Source organism: Carassius auratus, chromosome 19, assembly GCF_003368295.1.
Source record: "Carassius auratus strain Wakin chromosome 19, ASM336829v1, whole genome shotgun sequence".
In the NCBI taxonomy this organism is placed as follows: Eukaryota; Metazoa; Chordata; class Actinopteri; order Cypriniformes; family Cyprinidae; genus Carassius; species Carassius auratus.
Genome location: NC_039261.1, coordinates 18,976,708 through 18,994,533, shown reverse-complemented (window position 1 = coordinate 18,994,533; position 17,826 = coordinate 18,976,708). Strand labels below are relative to the sequence as shown.

The window sequence follows — 17,826 nt, the reverse complement described above, 5'->3', positions numbered from 1 at the left end:
GACAGATAGACAGTCAGATAGACAGCCAGACAAACAGACAGTCAGACAAACAGACAGATAGACAGAGTCAGATAGATAGTCAGATAGAGTCAGACAGATAGACAGTCAGACAGATACAGTCGGACAAACAGACAGTCAGACAGATATACAGTCAGACAGACAGACAGACAGAGTCAGACAGATATACAATCAGACAGATAGACATCCAGACAAACAGACAGTCAGACAGATAGATAGAGTCAGATAGACGGACAGACAGATTGATAAACAGACAGATATACAGTCAGACAGTCAGGCAGATAGACAGTCGGACAAACAGACAAATAGACAGAGTCAGACAGATATACAATCAGACAGATAGACATCCAGACAAACAGACAGTCAGACAGATAGATAGTCATCCAGACAGATAGACAGTCAGACAGAAAGATAGAGTCAGATAGATAGACATTAAGACAGACAGTCAGATAGATAGACAGATAGATAGAGTCAGATAGACGGACAGACAGATAGATAGATAAACAGACAGATATACAGTCAGACAAACAGACAGATAGTCAAATAGATAGTCAGATAGACAGATAGATATACAGTCAGATAGACAGTCAACAGATAGAGTCAGATAGTCAGATAGACAGACAGTCAGATAGATACAGTCAGACAGATAGACAGTCGAACAAACAGACAGTCAGACAGTCAACAGATAGATAGAGTCAGATAGATCGACCGTCGGACAGCCAGAAACACACAGATAGATAGACAGAAGGATAGACAGATAGATAGATATACTGAACAACAATTCACATCTGTGTTTATCAAAATTTATTTTATGTGCTGAAATAACAGATTTATTTTATGTACATAACGAATGTTTATTTAGATGACAGATGCAACAACATGCAAATATCACAGAAACATGCAGCACAACAACAGAAATGAACGTCTGAGCTTCTGAACACTGTCGTTTACAAGCGTCTCTTATCTCCACGCGTTTAACGACACCCATCAAGCGTTTACGAGGAGCGCGGATCTGTTTAGTCAGCTGCCGTCGAGTGAAACTCGGAGGTTTACCGCTCTACGTCCGGATGTGTTTAAAGTCCTGAGGGATTGTGGGAGTGGCGGCCTGACGCACGCGTGACAGTCTGATGCCGCGCAGCCCGCGCTCCAGACGCCGCTTTCCTGCGCCAAACAAAGAAAACACCAGATTACTCGTGATCAGGGGACTCTCTGTGCTTCAGAACGTCGTTTGAGTTTGAGATGAGATAGATGACTTCAGCCCAAATTAATCAAATCATCAGTGAAGGCAAGCTTTCACATTATAAACAGCCATCAACACAGGCTCCGCCCACTTTTCCTGGAAGTATTTTTCCACTGCTTTGCTCCATAAGCATAAAATAAGTCAAATAGACAGTAAACAATATATGAAGTGATTTAGGAGTGTAAAGAGACTGGATTATGAGCTGGCAGTCGTTCATAAACGCTCTAAAGATGCAATTTCTGTCTGTACTGTAACAGAAGCTGCTCTGATTGGTGGATTTCTCCATTTAGGGCTTTTGAGGGAACATGGCTATTAAACTAAAATGATTAAGAACAAATTTGTCAACAGAAAAAAAACCTGAAGAAAACTGAACTAAAATAAGCTTCAAAGGTAATATTAAAACATTTTAAAAGCACATAAGATAAAAAAATGACAATATAAAATAAAAGCGAATTAAAAACATGAATAAAAATTATAATTGTATATTACTAATAATAAAATAACTGTTAATCACACTGATTTATCAGTTCTTCTGCCATGATGAATGGGAGTGCTACAAATGTTAATTAGCTTGTTATTATGAACTCAAACTATTTAAAGACTTGTTAATTAAAATATAAAATGTTAACGGAAATAATATATAATATACAAACAGTTTAGACAGTTAATTTAATAAAAATCTAAAAGTAAAATAACGATAACAACAATATAATAATAATAAATACATTAAAAAATATACTAAATATACTTAAGCAGTAAAATTACTAAACCAAAAACAAATGAATAAAGAGAAATATTAACAAAATAAATGAAACAATCTATATTTTCCATTTTCATTTTACTGTACGTTTTAGGTATTTTGTTTTTGTAAATAGGTCTATTTACTTTTTTATAAATTTTTATCTCAGTTTTAGCCATTTTAGTACTTCAGCTTAAACTATATTTTCCACTGTCATATTAAAGTTAGCGTAAGCTGAAGTACTATTTTCCATTTTAATTTAAGTACTAAATTTATATTATTAAATAATATAAAAATGGATAAATAGTAAATGGACATTACAAAAATATATATATATTATTAAATTTAAGTGGAAACAGTGTAGCTTTTGAACTACAATTACTAAAACTTAAATTAAAAACTAATAAAACGTGAATAGACACTATTGAAAACAACTACGTTATTTATGACATTAATGTCTCAAACCCATGATGCAACTGTCTCCTCCTCACTCCACACCAGACGAAGATCTGAAGCACAGAAGGGACTGAAGATGAGCGTCTAAAGCAAAGCGAACATACGTTTGTGTAGCGGAGGAAGCAGGCTTCGGTAAAGAGATCGGTGCCGCGTGAAAACCACCACAAACGCCAAACAGAACAACAACTGAACGGCTTCGTACTGCAGAAGACCTCCACCGTCCGGAGAACCTAGAACCAGACCTGCACGAGACACAAACACATTCAGGGGAGTTACATTTCTAAAATAACCTTTTTAAATTAAAACAACAAGCAAGCCCCGCCCAGATTTAAAAATAACTAAAAAGTAACATAACGCAGTACTTTCCATAAAAAGTAACATCATAAGTTACTTTTATAGGAAGCAGCGCAACATTGTAATGCAGTACTTATAAAAGTAACTCTCTCGAACACTGTGTGTGTTTAACAAGCCAGCGCTCGTGCCTTTATTGATGTGTCTGACGAGTCTGTTGGTGACGCGAGACATGGTCCAGATCATCTTCAGGAAGAAGCAGGGGTTCGACTCCACGCTCTGACCCAGAGGCAGACTCCTGACGCAGGCGTGGAACCTGACACACATTGACAGGGTTGATGGTTCTTTCATTAATGCTCTGAGTTTCACACAATCATTCACACAGCACAGTCTCAGTTACTCAGATCAGTGTCTCGTTAAACTGTCGCCAAAACAAACAACTAACATGCACTACTTTATTAAAAGTCTGAGGTCGGTAGGAGTTTATGAAAAGTCTCTTGTGCTCACCGAGAATGTATTTATTTGATCAAAAGCACAGTAAAAATTTTTAAATATTTTTACTATTTAAAATAACAGCTTTTCTTTGAATATATTTTAAAAGGTTAATTTATTCCTTTGTTCAAAGTTTAATTTTCAGCATCTTTAGAGTAACATAATGCTTCAGAAATAATTCTAAAATGCTGATTTACTGCTCAAGAAACATTCTATAATATTTCACAATATTGTCAAATATTATTATTTAAAATAGATTTTTACTGTTAATTTATTTATTTAGTTTTTAGCACTTTTTTCAGTACTTTTTATATACTATTATAACTTTTGTTAATATTTAATTGAATTAGCTTTTATTTTTAATGTGAAGTTTATTTTTATTCATATAAATATAAAAAAAGATTTAAAAATTTTAAACAAACACATTTTTTTTTTTATGTAATAAAAATTAATAAAATGAACAAAATATAAAAAAACTAAACTAAATCTTATCCTAAAATTAAACTGGAAAATAGTTTGTGTTTTTGTCTTTTTTTGTACAATTCACTGTTAAGGTTAAATGTATTTCTTAATTCGTTTTAATATTAGTTCAGTTTAAGGCTTTATTTATTTATAATGTGTTATTTTATTGCTTTAATTGCATCTATTTACACTTATTCCATGAACCTGCCAAGGACACATTTCTAATTTTTACAAATGCATTTTAATAAACAAAGTAGTTTTTGATAGTTTTATGGTTAACTATAATAACCCTCATTCTGATATGCTGATTTAAGAAACATTTCTGATTATTATCAATGTTGAACAGAGTTGTGCTGCTCAATATTTTTCTGGAAACTGATGCATTTTATTTCTCAGGATGCACAGATGAATAGAAAGCCTTTATTTGAAACAGAAGTCTTTTGTAACATTATAAAAGGTCTTTATTGGCACGTTTGATCAGTTTGATGCATCCTTGATGAGTACAGTAAATATCTTTTGAGCACTACTGTGTGGAGTGTTTACCTGAGCGCCTGCAGCAGAATCAGTTTATATAAGCTCCTGTAAACAGCTTCCACTGAGTTCATCTGGAGAAACAGCACACAAAACTGACTCCATGAACACACTGATCAAACTCAGAGAGCCTGTGATCTCCAGGACTCTCTAACACTCATTTCACCTCTCACCCTGAGGTCCAGAAAGATGTCGGTACACTTGAGACTGAGGACCGACAGCAGCTTCTTCATGACCGCGGTTGGTGAGTGGGCGGAGCCAAGGGTGAGGCTGTAGCGCAGTGATAGGCCGTCGTACCTGAGGGGGCGGAGCAAAGGCCATTTATACAGTCATCTAGTTTGTTTAAATAGACATTTTTGATGTTAAATTAAATTTGACACTAAAATACTTAATAGTTTTACTTCCAAAAGTGTTTTTTTATTTTATTTGAAGTCAGTTACCATTAGTTGCAAGTAACCATTTTTTTTATATAATATTACATATGTATATTAATATTATAATTATATTAATATGATAATATCTTTATTTATTTTATTAGTATTTAACTTTTATTTTTAGGTTTTATTATATTTAACAATTTTTATAATTTTTATCAGTTTTTGTTGTTGTTTTTTTATATGTTTACATAGTTTTTATTGAATGTTTTATACCAGTTTTTGTTTTTCAGTACATGCAGTTAAACTAAATGAAAGTTGAGAGATGATGCTTCGACAAGTAGCTGAAATAAAACAAATGTAAGCTTGTTTTAATTTGAGTTCAGTTAACATTTATTATATTACAAGCAACAGATATATGTTTGTTAACTTTAAGTTTTGTTGCACATTTTTGCCATTTATATAGGTTTTTTGTGTGCTGATATAGTTTTTAGTTTAACTGAATGCAAAAATAGAAATGTTGCCTTGACAACTAGCCAAAACGTTAAAAAAGTTACTTTATTTCAGTTGACATTATATACATTTATTTAGCTCAGCAAAAGTTTAAGTAATTTTGCTATGAATTTCTGTCATTGTTTTTTAATGTTTCTATTCAGTATTCTTTTTTAGTTCAGTTTTTTGGTATATAGAGTTAAACTAAATGTAAATAGAGAAATACTGCCATGGCAACTAGCTGAAAAAAAAAAAAAAGGAAATCTATATAAATCTATTTGAGACATTTTATTATGGATGGATGCACTTTATTGGACTTTTTTTAGGGGAGTAAAACACGGGCCAATTTAATTTAATGTCAGAAAGTATGTCTGGAAATGTAAACTGATATTTCCTGAATTTTAGGTGTGCGTCAGGAAGCCTGAATGAATGCAAGTTCGACTGTTTAAGCAACTTAATTATATATGGTTTATAAACATTAGTTTAAACACTATGCATTTTTTCCCCCAAAGATGGTGTTATTTTATTCTTTTGAAGAAGTGTGCATTAGTAATCTTTCGCTCGATGCGCCCCCTTGTGGCCTCAGGAGAGAAATTACGCCTTTTAAATCAGAATATTAATGATATTTTAGTACAAAATTAGAAAAAGGAGTTTTGGAGATGGTGGTGACCGTGAGTAGTCCTTGTAGACGTCCAGCGAGTGTGTGTCCAGCAGCAGACCGCACCAGGGGAACAGACAGCAGGACGGCAGGACGCTCACACCCGAGTCCAGCCACTCCACACACACCGGGAAATTCACCGCCACCTTCTGAGGATTGATCTGACAGCCGTAATCAGGAACGCCAGCCAGCAGCGTCCTGACACACACACAGATGAGTGAGAGATGTGACGTGCAGAAGTATTCACACCCCTGTCTAGGACAGTTCAAATTCAGCTCAGGGGCATATTCATATTACTCATAGATAAACGCTCAATACACCAAAATATTGAGATTGAGCTTCAATTAAATAATGTGTGTATGGACTAATTGGATTGTTACTGACATCTGGTGACGACTTCAAGTCAACAGCACCTTCAGAGGTGTTCAATTCTTCTGTTTTACCCGCTGAACATATATATATAAAGTGTGTCTCAAGACGAGGTTATGGCAGTGTTTGGATCACATGTAGCGTGTGGACGTACGTCAGGAACTCTGTGGCTTTGCTCAAATGAGGCGTAATGAGCAGAAAATCATCCACCAGCCGCATGAGACACCTGCCAACGACACACACACAATCATTAAAACCCCCAGGGCTCGAGACTGAGACCACACACGTTTGAGAATCTGCAAGTTTAAATCTGAAGTGGTGGCATTATTGTGATAGCAAGGTCTGCGCCGCTTCGTTGTGCTAGCTGTAGCATACGGTTTTATTGTTGTTGTGCCAACTCAGTTTGATTATAGACTCATATCTTCGTTTTGTTTCAGCTTGTGTCTTCTCCAGATGTTCACTGATGGACTGGAGTGCAGTGGATTATTGTGATGTTTTTATCAGTTGTTTGGACTCTCATTCTGACGGCACCCATTCACTGCAGAGGAGTCTTTTAACTCTATTTTCAGGACTCTGAGGGTGTGTTGAGTGTGGTCTCACCCTCCTTTAGCGATGCCCTTCAGCAGTGAGTTCTCCATGTGTCCGTAACACAGATTACACAGCAGCGCTGACACTGAAGAGCCCTGCGGGATTCCACACACCTGACGGAACATCCTGGAACACCGACACAGGATATGACATCATCACCACCTGAACACGGACATGCGATGACATCATGAACGAATGAAGGAATGAACTCACTTATTGTCATGATGGATGATGTAGCTGCTCAGCATCTTCTGGAAGAACTGAAACACATCTCCACCTCGCACCTCAGACGAGTGCTGACACACACACACACACACACACAGACGCACACACACACAGACGCACACACACACACACACACACACACACACACACAGACGCACACGCACACACAGACGCACACACAGACGCACACACACACACAGACGCACACACACACACACACACAGACGCACACACAGACGCACACACACACACACACACAGACGCACACACACACACACACACACACACACACAGACGCACACACACAGACGCACACACACACACACACACACACAGACACACAGACACAGACACACACACACACACACACACACACACACAGACGCACACACACACACACACACACACACACACAGACGCACACACACAGACGCACACACACACACACACACACACAGACACACAGACACAGACACACACACACACACAGACGCACACACACACAGACGCACACGCACACACACACAGACGCACACACACACACACACACACACACAGACGCACACACACACACAGACGCACACACACACACACACACACAGACGCACACACACACACACACAGACGCACACACACACACACACACACACACACACACAGACGCACACACACACAGACGCACACACACACACACACACAGACGCACACACACACACACAGACGCACACACACACACACAGACGCACACACACACACACACACACACAGACGCACACACACACAGACGCACACACACACAGACGCACACACACACAGACGCACACACACACACACAGACGCACACACACACACACAGACGCACACACACACACACACACACACAGACGCACACACACACAGACGCACACACACACAGACGCACACACACACAGACACACACACACACACACACACACACAGACGCACACACACACACACACACACACACACACACACAGACACAAACACACACACACACACTCGCTTTTATTCTTCAACAAAAAATTTGTATATATTCGTTTTTATATTTTGTATAGTTTATTTAAAAACACTTATGCTAACAACAATAAAACACATGTGTGTCATTAAAACAGTGACATCTGCTGACGGACGCCTGACAGCTGAAGATAAAGAGGAAATCACATTTCATATATAAATATAAAGAGTTTATTTCCAAAAACAGATAACTCTGTATATTAACAGTTTAAAAAAAAAATCATTTTTATTTTGTGTGTTAATTTTTTTACTTAAAATAACTCACCTGTAGTTTTATTGAGATTAACTGGAATGCACAATGAAAAACATGAATTCTGAACACAGTTATCTGTTTTTTACAAATGAACTCGTGTATATATAAATATATAAAATGTGTGTGTTTGTGTGTGAAAGAATAAATGTGAAAAAATGTAAACGTTTTATATATATATATACACACACACTGTATAGATGCACAAATACAAATATTGCATCTTGAACTGTTCAACAAAAATATTTACAAAATAGATTAAATATGATGCACACATATAAATCCTAAAATAATATGAATAACAGTAAACACACTTCAAAACAAAAGAAAAACAAATTACAAAAAAAAACATACATACTGTAAATATGCATATACACAAATAAACAATTAAAAAAAGTATAATATGAAAAAATGACACGGACCTAAATAATTAAACAAAAACATTCACATATAATGCACAGAAATTTAGATATATAACACAAGTGTGTGAAGAATCTGTATCCTCTGTAACTTAAGAACAAGTGAAACATCTCTCACCCGCTCCACGAGGATAGCATCATGCAGCGTCCCCCCGGCCTGCTCCTCCACAACAAACCCCTTCATGTTGAGCGGCTCGCTCATCTCCGCCTGAACACACACACACACACACACACACAGACAGAGACAGAGACACACACAGACAGACAAGTGGGTCACACGCTGCAGTGTGTTGGCTTCACTGGGTCACACACACACACACTCTCACACAGACACAGACGTAGGCAGACGCACGCGCGCACACACACAGACACAGACACACAGACACACACACACACACACACACACACACACACACACAGACACACAGACACACACACTCACACACACACACACACACACACAGACAGACAGACACACACAAACACACACAGACACACACAGACACACACACATGCGCACACACACACACTCACGTACTCGGGTGCAGAAGTGCTTCCTCAGGCCCAGGTGAGGGTCGTTCCACACACACACACACACACACACACTCACTCTGGTGCAGAAGTGCTTCCTCAGGCCCAGGTGAGGGTCGTTCCAGATGCGAGCGTACTGACGCACGAAGAAGCTGCGCTCGGAGAACACCTGCAGCACTTCACCCAACACCTCCACCAGCTTCTGATGAGGGAGACTGTCGTACGCCCCGCTCACGTCCACCTGACACACATATATGTACATGTAATGCATAACATTTAAATATACATCATATATTCAATATTTAAATGATTAGTAACATTCCTTTAAATAAAACAGGTTTCAAATGAGTTATTATTGCGCAGCATCCTTACTTTCCTCACACAGTACATATGGGTTTGCACACATTAAATATAGAATTACTGTTATGTTTTTAGTTTTTAGCAGGTCCCTTGTCATTAAAAACTTGCGTCAAAAAATCCTAAATTAATTTCCTCAACTTACTCATCATAATATTTATTACATTTAATCATTTAGCAGACGCTTTTATCCAAAGCGACTTACAAATGAGAACGAAAACAGTACACAAGTGCCATGACGAGTCTCATTTAATCTAATACAGAACACATAGACAGAGTGTTTTTTTTCTTCTTCTAAGAATATGATAAACAAAAGAAAAGGGAAGTAGAGTTGGGTGTCATCAGCGTAGCAGTGATAAGAAAAGCCATGCTTCTGAATGACAGATCCTAAAGATGTCATGTAGATGGAGAAGAGAAGTGGTCCAAGTACTGAGCCTTGAGGAACCCCAGTAGCAAGGTGTTGTGACTTAGAAACATCACCCCTCCAAGAGCAGAGCAGTCTCAGTTGAGTGGACACTTTTGAAGCCAGATTGGTTGCTGTCCAGGAGGTTGTTCTGTACAAGGAACATAGAAAGCTGGTTGAACACAGCTCACTCAAGTGTCTCTGCAATGAATGTAGTCTGTAGTTTTCAAGAAGCGCTGGATTTAGAGATGGTTTCTTGAGCAGTGGGTTTACCCGAGCCTGCTTGAATGCTGAGGGAAATGTTCCAGAGTGAAGAGAGGAGTTGATAATGTGAGCAAGTGAAGGTATGACTGAAGAAGAGATCGCTTGAAGGAGGTGAGTGGGGATCGGATCAAGTGGACAAGTATTAGGATGATTGGACAGGAGAAGTTTGGAGACGTCCATCTCTGAGAGTGGGGAGAAGGAGGAGAAAGAGTGTGCATCGGTCATTGTGGAAGTTGTGAGAAAAAGTGTTCATGAGTCGTTGTGTTATCCTCAGTCTGCGGTGTGGAGAAATGGTCACTGATGGATCTTGTCTTATTTGTGAAGAAATCTGCAAAGTCGTCCGCTGTAAGAGTCGGTTTACCATGGTAAAAAGCACGGTAAATGAAACAAAGTTTCCTAGCAACGACGATCGCACAGTAGTCTAATGAGAAAACCAGGCAAAAATACTTACAAACTGTTGTACTTACCTGTTGCTCGTCTGTTTCCTGATTTAGTTATTTATTACTAATGGTGTTTATATAAGTTATGTATTACAACATCCTAAAATAAATCAATACTATATTTTATTCACAGAAATACTTTAACATTATTTATATAGTACATAAAACATGTCTGTAAATGCACATCAGACGCACCTTGACGAAATACAGCGGTCTCGGCGAGCTCTTCTGCTGCGGACCGAACTCCTTGAGGACTCGGTGAATGCCCTGCCAGCCCCAGACGGTGGAGCCCATGGGCCCCGGGGCCTCTCGCACACACACACTCAACACGTTCTGCAGGAGCCGCACGCCGCTCTGGAAGACCTGCACACACAAACACACACACACAGAGAGAGACACACACACACACACACACACACTCTCAGTGTGCTCCTGCTTCAGCTGTGTGTGATCCGCTCGTCTGGTGTGTGTGTATAGAGGCGGTCACACACACCTGCAGTGAGTCTCGGGGTCCTGTAAGGCGAGTGATGGGTCTCATGCTGTTCACCTTCGGGATGAACCGGATTCGGGACGTCACTGAGCTCTTGGGGAACTTTAGGGCCTGAGACGGAGACAGCGCCCTCCACTGGCCCTTAGACAGATGAGCTCTGCCAATAAACCAGATCACAATTACAGACGCTTCTTTATTCATATCAAAACTAACAGAAGATATAATAAGAAACAAGCAAGCTTTGACTATCTGATCAAAAACTTTAACATTTGTGAAATATTATTCCAGTGTAAATCAGCTGTTTTCTGACTGAAAACCGTAAAACTGTTCAAATGTAGTGGTGTTGAGGTTCTGGACAGGTGTTGTTCTGCACCTGAAGGCCATTTCCTGTAGTTTGCTCCACACTTCCCCTCTGTAGAAGCGCAGCGTGTGTTTCTGTCCCATGCTCTCGGTGACGTAGAACAGCGCTTTGACCAAACCCATGACGTAAACGCTCAACATCCAGCCCAGAAACTGACCGTAGATCCACTCTCTGTAGCGGTGCTCACTCGCACACTGACCTGCAGCACCAGCGGGAGGAGGACTAGTTAACAACACAACTAGTCCTGACCGAGCCACAGCGACATCCATTCACTCTCACTGATACACTACTACAGCTTTTATTACATATCTGATTTGTCTTTTTTATATGTTTTATTTTATTGTAAAGTTAAGTAACTTTGTTGTGTTTTTGTTATTTTTTATTTATCTTTTTTAAAATATTTAATTAATTTTTTATTCAGTTTTAGTTAAATTCTTCAATTATATGAACATTAGCAGAAAGAGTTTTTTATTTTTTTGTTAGAAAAAATTATTTGTTTTATTTAGTTATTACTGTATGCTTGTATTTGGGACCATCTGATGGATATAACACCAGTGCTATTTTAATATCACTGATATATTACTACAGTTTTTTAGTGTTTATTTCCTGCATGTTTTTGTCTTTGTTATCGTTATTTTATTTAAAAAAAATTATTAACTTTGTTATTTTAGCTCTTCAACTTAAAACAATTTTTTTGCCTTGGCAAGTAGCCGATATAAAATAAGTTTCTTGTTTTTTCTTTTTTTACATTATTATTTTAGTTAACAGTATCAATTGCATATCACATTTTTATTAATCTTTTTAATAATTCAATTTTAGGTTAAAGTTTTATTGTTTTACTGTCAGTTTTAGCTATTTTAGAATTTTAACATTAAATTTTCAAAAAATGAAAAATGCTGCCTTAGAAAATGGCTACAATATTTTATCGTTTTTTTTCTTTTTGTTATGATTTATTTTAAGTAATTTTTTTAGTTACCTATACTAACCTTGTATTTGAAACCTGACCATCTGTTGTTATTTTACTATTATAATTTTGTTAATATTTTGAATTAGAGGTTTTAATATTTTCTGCATTCATTTTAATTTTATTTCAGGATTTCGTAATTTTGTTTGCATTTGGTTTTGCCATTACTATTTAGTTATTTTTTTTATTATAGCTAGATTTTTACTTTTAAATTTATTTCATATTTGCAATTTTTGTACTTCAACATACACTAAATTAAAATTATAATTTTTTATGGTTTTATTTTTAATTGAAGATATAAATCCTGCATTATACAAAAAATAAAAATAATAATAATAATTAAAAAATAGTTAAAGACGCACGTTTCTTGAGCCCCAGCCAATGGCAGGCCTTGACCTTCATCTTCCACACCAGCTGAACCAATGGGAGACGCTCAAACTTCCCAAGACGAAGGAAGTTCTTCACGTTGGACAGGAAGTGGAGCTGGTTTTCCTGGGATCCCCAAAGTTCCTCGGGAACAACGTATCGCAAACAGTCCCTCACGAACAGATACACCCTGTAAGGCGACAAGTGCGACTTCAGCAGCATCTCCATATCCTCCGTCTCTGCATTCACTGAGCACTTCCTGCGCAGGAAGAGAGTATACGGGCACTTCCTGTGCTGCCGCAAGAGCCGAGCGAACAAGGGAACCATTGCGAAGAAACGCTTGGGAAGCTTTCTAAACTTAGTCTGTCCGTCAAACATGTTGGAATCCGATTGGAGAAAAATGATCCGCACAAGATCTGCCCCCTGCAGCCGTCTAGCCCCGCCCACACCTACTTTCAGCTTCCTGTTAAGCAGGAAGCCCTTCAAGCCCCGCCCACCATAAAGCATACTCAAAACGCGGATGGAACAGCGCGACGGTCGAGGAGGACATTGATCCGCGGGTTTTCCAGCTCTGCGATCCGTGACTTTCAGGGTTTCGCGCAATTAAGGAACCGTCGGTTTCATCCACCGTCAGCCGTCGCTTCTTTACAATCGGACGATCTTCCCGTTTGTCGTCCGTTTCCTCCTTTCTCGCTCTCTTTTTGGAAACAATTTTCTTATCGTCTCTTGCGACTTTCTTCCGGACGATGCAGACGGGAGTTTGTCGCGTCACACCGGACGATGTTTGAGTCGCGCCGCGGTCCAGGAAGAATCCGGACCAGGTGCGCGGCAGCAGAAGATCGTACACGGGCTCGCCGCACACCTGCAGCAAACAGGACGGCGGGACGGTGGTAAACACTGCGCAATCCTGCAGCAGATATCGCGTGACTTCCGTTCCCAGACGCTGGTTGATCCGCTTCCAGAGCTCGCTGGTACTGATGGAGGCGGCCGTCTGCGAAACATCGCCGTGGAAACGGAAGGGGTCGGAACAGGCCGTCACGTCATTGCACTGATAGCCGAATCCCAGCATGTTCCTCAGCTTCTTCCGCTTGATGTGGTTTAGCGTGAACGCCAAAACCTCTGGCAGCGTGCTGAGCTGAAATCAGACATTAAACGAATTCTTACGTCCATTTTTATGTTTAAATATTTAAAATACTTTTACTAAATTAGACCAAAACTAACATAGAGCATTGTATAGAAATGTGTTTCTGCCACAGAATAAAAAACTAATAAAAATTAGTCGCGATTAATCGCATCCAAAATAAACGTTTTTGTTTGCATAAATTATGTGTTCTGTGTATATTTATTATGTGTATATAAATACACACACATACAGTATATCTTTTGAAAGCAATTACATGTCTATGGGCTATCTATATTCATATCATTTATATTATAAATATATTTAATATATAACAATGACATTTTTCTGAAATGTATACATGCATTTGTGTGTAGTTATGTACATACGTAAATAATGCAAACAAACACTTTTATTTTGGATGTGATTAATCGCGATTAATTGTTTGACAGCATTAATAAAAATAAATTCTAAAGTAATTGCACCTTTTTATCTCACAACTTGGAAATTGTAAAATAAATAAAAGATATAAACTGAGAATTATGGCTTCATTTTCCTCTGGCAATTCTGACTTTTTTCTAGTACGAATTTTAGGTTTTTATCACAATTCTGACTTTTTTCTAAAAAATGTAGATTTAAAATTGTGAGATAATTCTTAAGCTGCCATGGAATAAAAAAGGTCATTGTGACTTTTTAACTCACAATTTTTTTTCTTGCAATCCCTCTCATAAAAAAGTGTATATCTTGTCATTCTGCATTTGTTTCTAAGTCTTCTGATAAACATCTCGAAATTCTGTTTAATTAGTACTCTAATTAGTAACTGCTATTTTTTTTGTACAGCGCTTTTTATATTACACACTGAAACAAATCAGCTATACAGAAAATAATGATGTTTATGCCTTAATTTTTTTCATAATATATAGTCACATTTAAAAGAATTAGTAATATTCCAACAACTTGCAACAACAAATACGAGGACCTTGAGATTTGGTGTGTGTCTGTGTGTGTGTGTGTGTGTGTATATATATATATATATATATATAGTATAACTGGTTATTTTTGGAATTAGTGAGAAATAACTTTTTAGTTTTGTTTTAACAACCATAAAATAATGTTAATGTTAATTATGTGAACCAAAAATTGTAAGGGACATCAATTGGAAAAGTGCAAGAAATGTATGATCAGATGAATGAACATTTCCTGATGTGTATTTGACCAATTTTACATAATTTCCTAGAAAAATATAACACAATACAAGTACAGTAATACCATGTTAATCCAGGGTACGTAACAGAATACCATGGTGCCATATGCAAAATGCAAAAAACATAATATTAAATTAAGTCCACGTCAAATAGCATAGTTGTTTTTGGCAGGTCTGTATGTTTTATGGTTCTTTGTATGAAACACACAGTAATGTTGAGTAGTCAGTTATGGTAACGTTAGATGTATAACTTATTTGTAAACAATGACAAAGCGATGTCGGTCCGGAGAATTGCTACAGAATGATGTAACGTTATTATATATGATTGATGTAAAAATAACTGAAGTCAAACAGGTGTGTGAGGTACCTGTGCGGGGACACGCAGTTGCTGCGGTGGCGTGCGCGCGCATATGAGCAGTCCTCCAGCGAGTTTTTGAAATCGCGCGCCGTCGTTTTCATCAAGAAGAACCGGTTTCCGTCCGTCAGAGAACACGAGCCCGTCTGCGAACTCCTCCAGAGTCTGAACACTCGGATATAACGACCGCAGGATCGCGAAGACATGTTTAAATCGCCCTCGGTCGCGTCGCGTCGAGACATGCCTCACTGTGTGTGTTTACGTTTCCCGCTTCCGCGCGCTGCGTCTCCGCCAATCAGTCGTCCCTCAGAAGACCCGGATGAAGAGACGCGGACAGATAAAAACACTTATTAAATAATATCAATCTATTTTAATATTTATAAGAATAATTTACCATTTTAATTTACAATCTTAATCTTGTCAATATTAATCAAAAATGTAATTCATACAGTGAAGATTATGCAGTGTTGTATTTTTATATTTTTACAAAATTTCTCTATTTCTAACATCTCTTAGATAAACCTACGTGAAGAACTTTATTTTATTCATTTTTATCAGATACAATATTTTTAATAATATGGACCGTTGAGCTACATTCAATAAACTTTAGAAACGTATACTTACATTAGACTTTGCCATATTTAAAATTATTGTGAAATAAAATTTATAAAATGCTGATTTAATTCGTATTATTCTGAGAAGGTTAAACTCTCCAGTTTTCTTGTCATGATTTAAATGTTACAAAAATGTTTCTTAAACGTTCTTTGTTTGATATGTTGTTTGTAACAAATTTGTGTTACAGATATAATTTTTCCGATACAATGCATTTCAAAAAGTCAAAACCAGCTGCCTGTTTTATGTTTGCACAAATATTTTCTATTTTTTCCCAAAACCTGTAATGCACGAATAGTTTTTAACATTAAAATCACGTTATGCAGAAATGGCAGACTGATGTTTTATTCAGTGGTTTTGTCACTGAATGGATTTTTAAAGGTTGTGCTTTTTTGTAGGCTGATGAAGAAAAGCTTTTGAGTTGGTTTAGTTGCTTTAGTTTTTAATGTAGTTACATAACTTCATTGTGCACGATATGTAATTTAATGTAATGTTGTCTTTAGGTTCACAACCATTACACAAAACACACGTTTTAGAGTTAAGCACGTCATACTCACAACATTCTTTATATATAATATATGCACATTAGTTGTAAATTTTAGGTTTGTTCGGAGGACTATATTTGTCTGAGATACAAATATTTGTAAATCTGGAATCTGAGGGAGCAAAACAATCTAAATATTGATAAAATCATCTTTAAAGTTGTTCAGATGAAGTTCTGAGCAATGCATATTACTAATCAAACATTAAGTTTTTATATATTTACAGAAGGAGATTTACAAAAGGTGAAATTCAGTAAACACCTTTATAGTCATTTATCACAAATGAGGACAACAGAAGCAATCAATTGTTATTTTTATTAAAATAAACTACAAACAGATCCAGAACTAAAAAGCTAAAACTTCAAAATACTACCTACACATTTTCTAAATAAGAAAATTAGATAGAATGACAAAATGCATTCAACAAAATTCCAAAACATAACATTTATATGAAAAACAAAAATAAAGCTAAAAAACAATTAATATGAAGTATAATGATGTATATAGTGTTTCTACATAACACTAAACCAAACAAAATTAAAAAAACAACTACATGTGCATGTACAATCACACACACACACACAATTATAAATATATATATTTTATTATTTCATTTCCATTTAGTTTGTTGAAGTATTAAAATAACTCAAATGGAATAAAAGTAAAACTTAAAGACAACCTGGGAGGGACCTATACAGACATAATAAATTCAGAAATAATTTAACTAAAATTCAAAATAAATAAAACAAATAATACAAATCATCAGCATATGTGAAACTAGTAGAAGGAGAGAAGAGAAATAAAAGCTATACTCATCTTTGCCAGTGTATATATGACGTATATCCCGGCTTCATCTGCTTCTCTGTGCATCGTTAATACAGCGATTACAGAGTTTTCATCTTTTAATATTACTGTTTTAAAACTAAAGGCATTTTTAAGTGTCGCACCGTTTAATGATTGAAATATCGCCGCCGGTTATTAAACATAATTAATAATAAAAATAAAATTATGAATAATAATTATAATAATGAATAATACTTTGGTCACGTTGACGTCGAGTGGATAAGTAGATGTTCCCGAGTTACGAAACGGAGAATGATTTAGATTTTTGCTCATTATTTTGATGTTGTTAGTTGTATTCCTTCATTTTATTGTCATTGTGTATCTTTGTTTATTTG

At 36.9% G+C, this 17,826-nt stretch overlaps 1 pseudogene; it reads right to left on the bottom strand.

Annotated features, from left to right (window-relative positions):
* Window positions 1–804: 804 nt before the first annotated feature.
* On the bottom strand, window positions 805–15,237 carry LOC113120197 (telomerase reverse transcriptase-like; annotated as a pseudogene).
* Window positions 15,238–17,826: the final 2,589 nt, after the last annotated feature.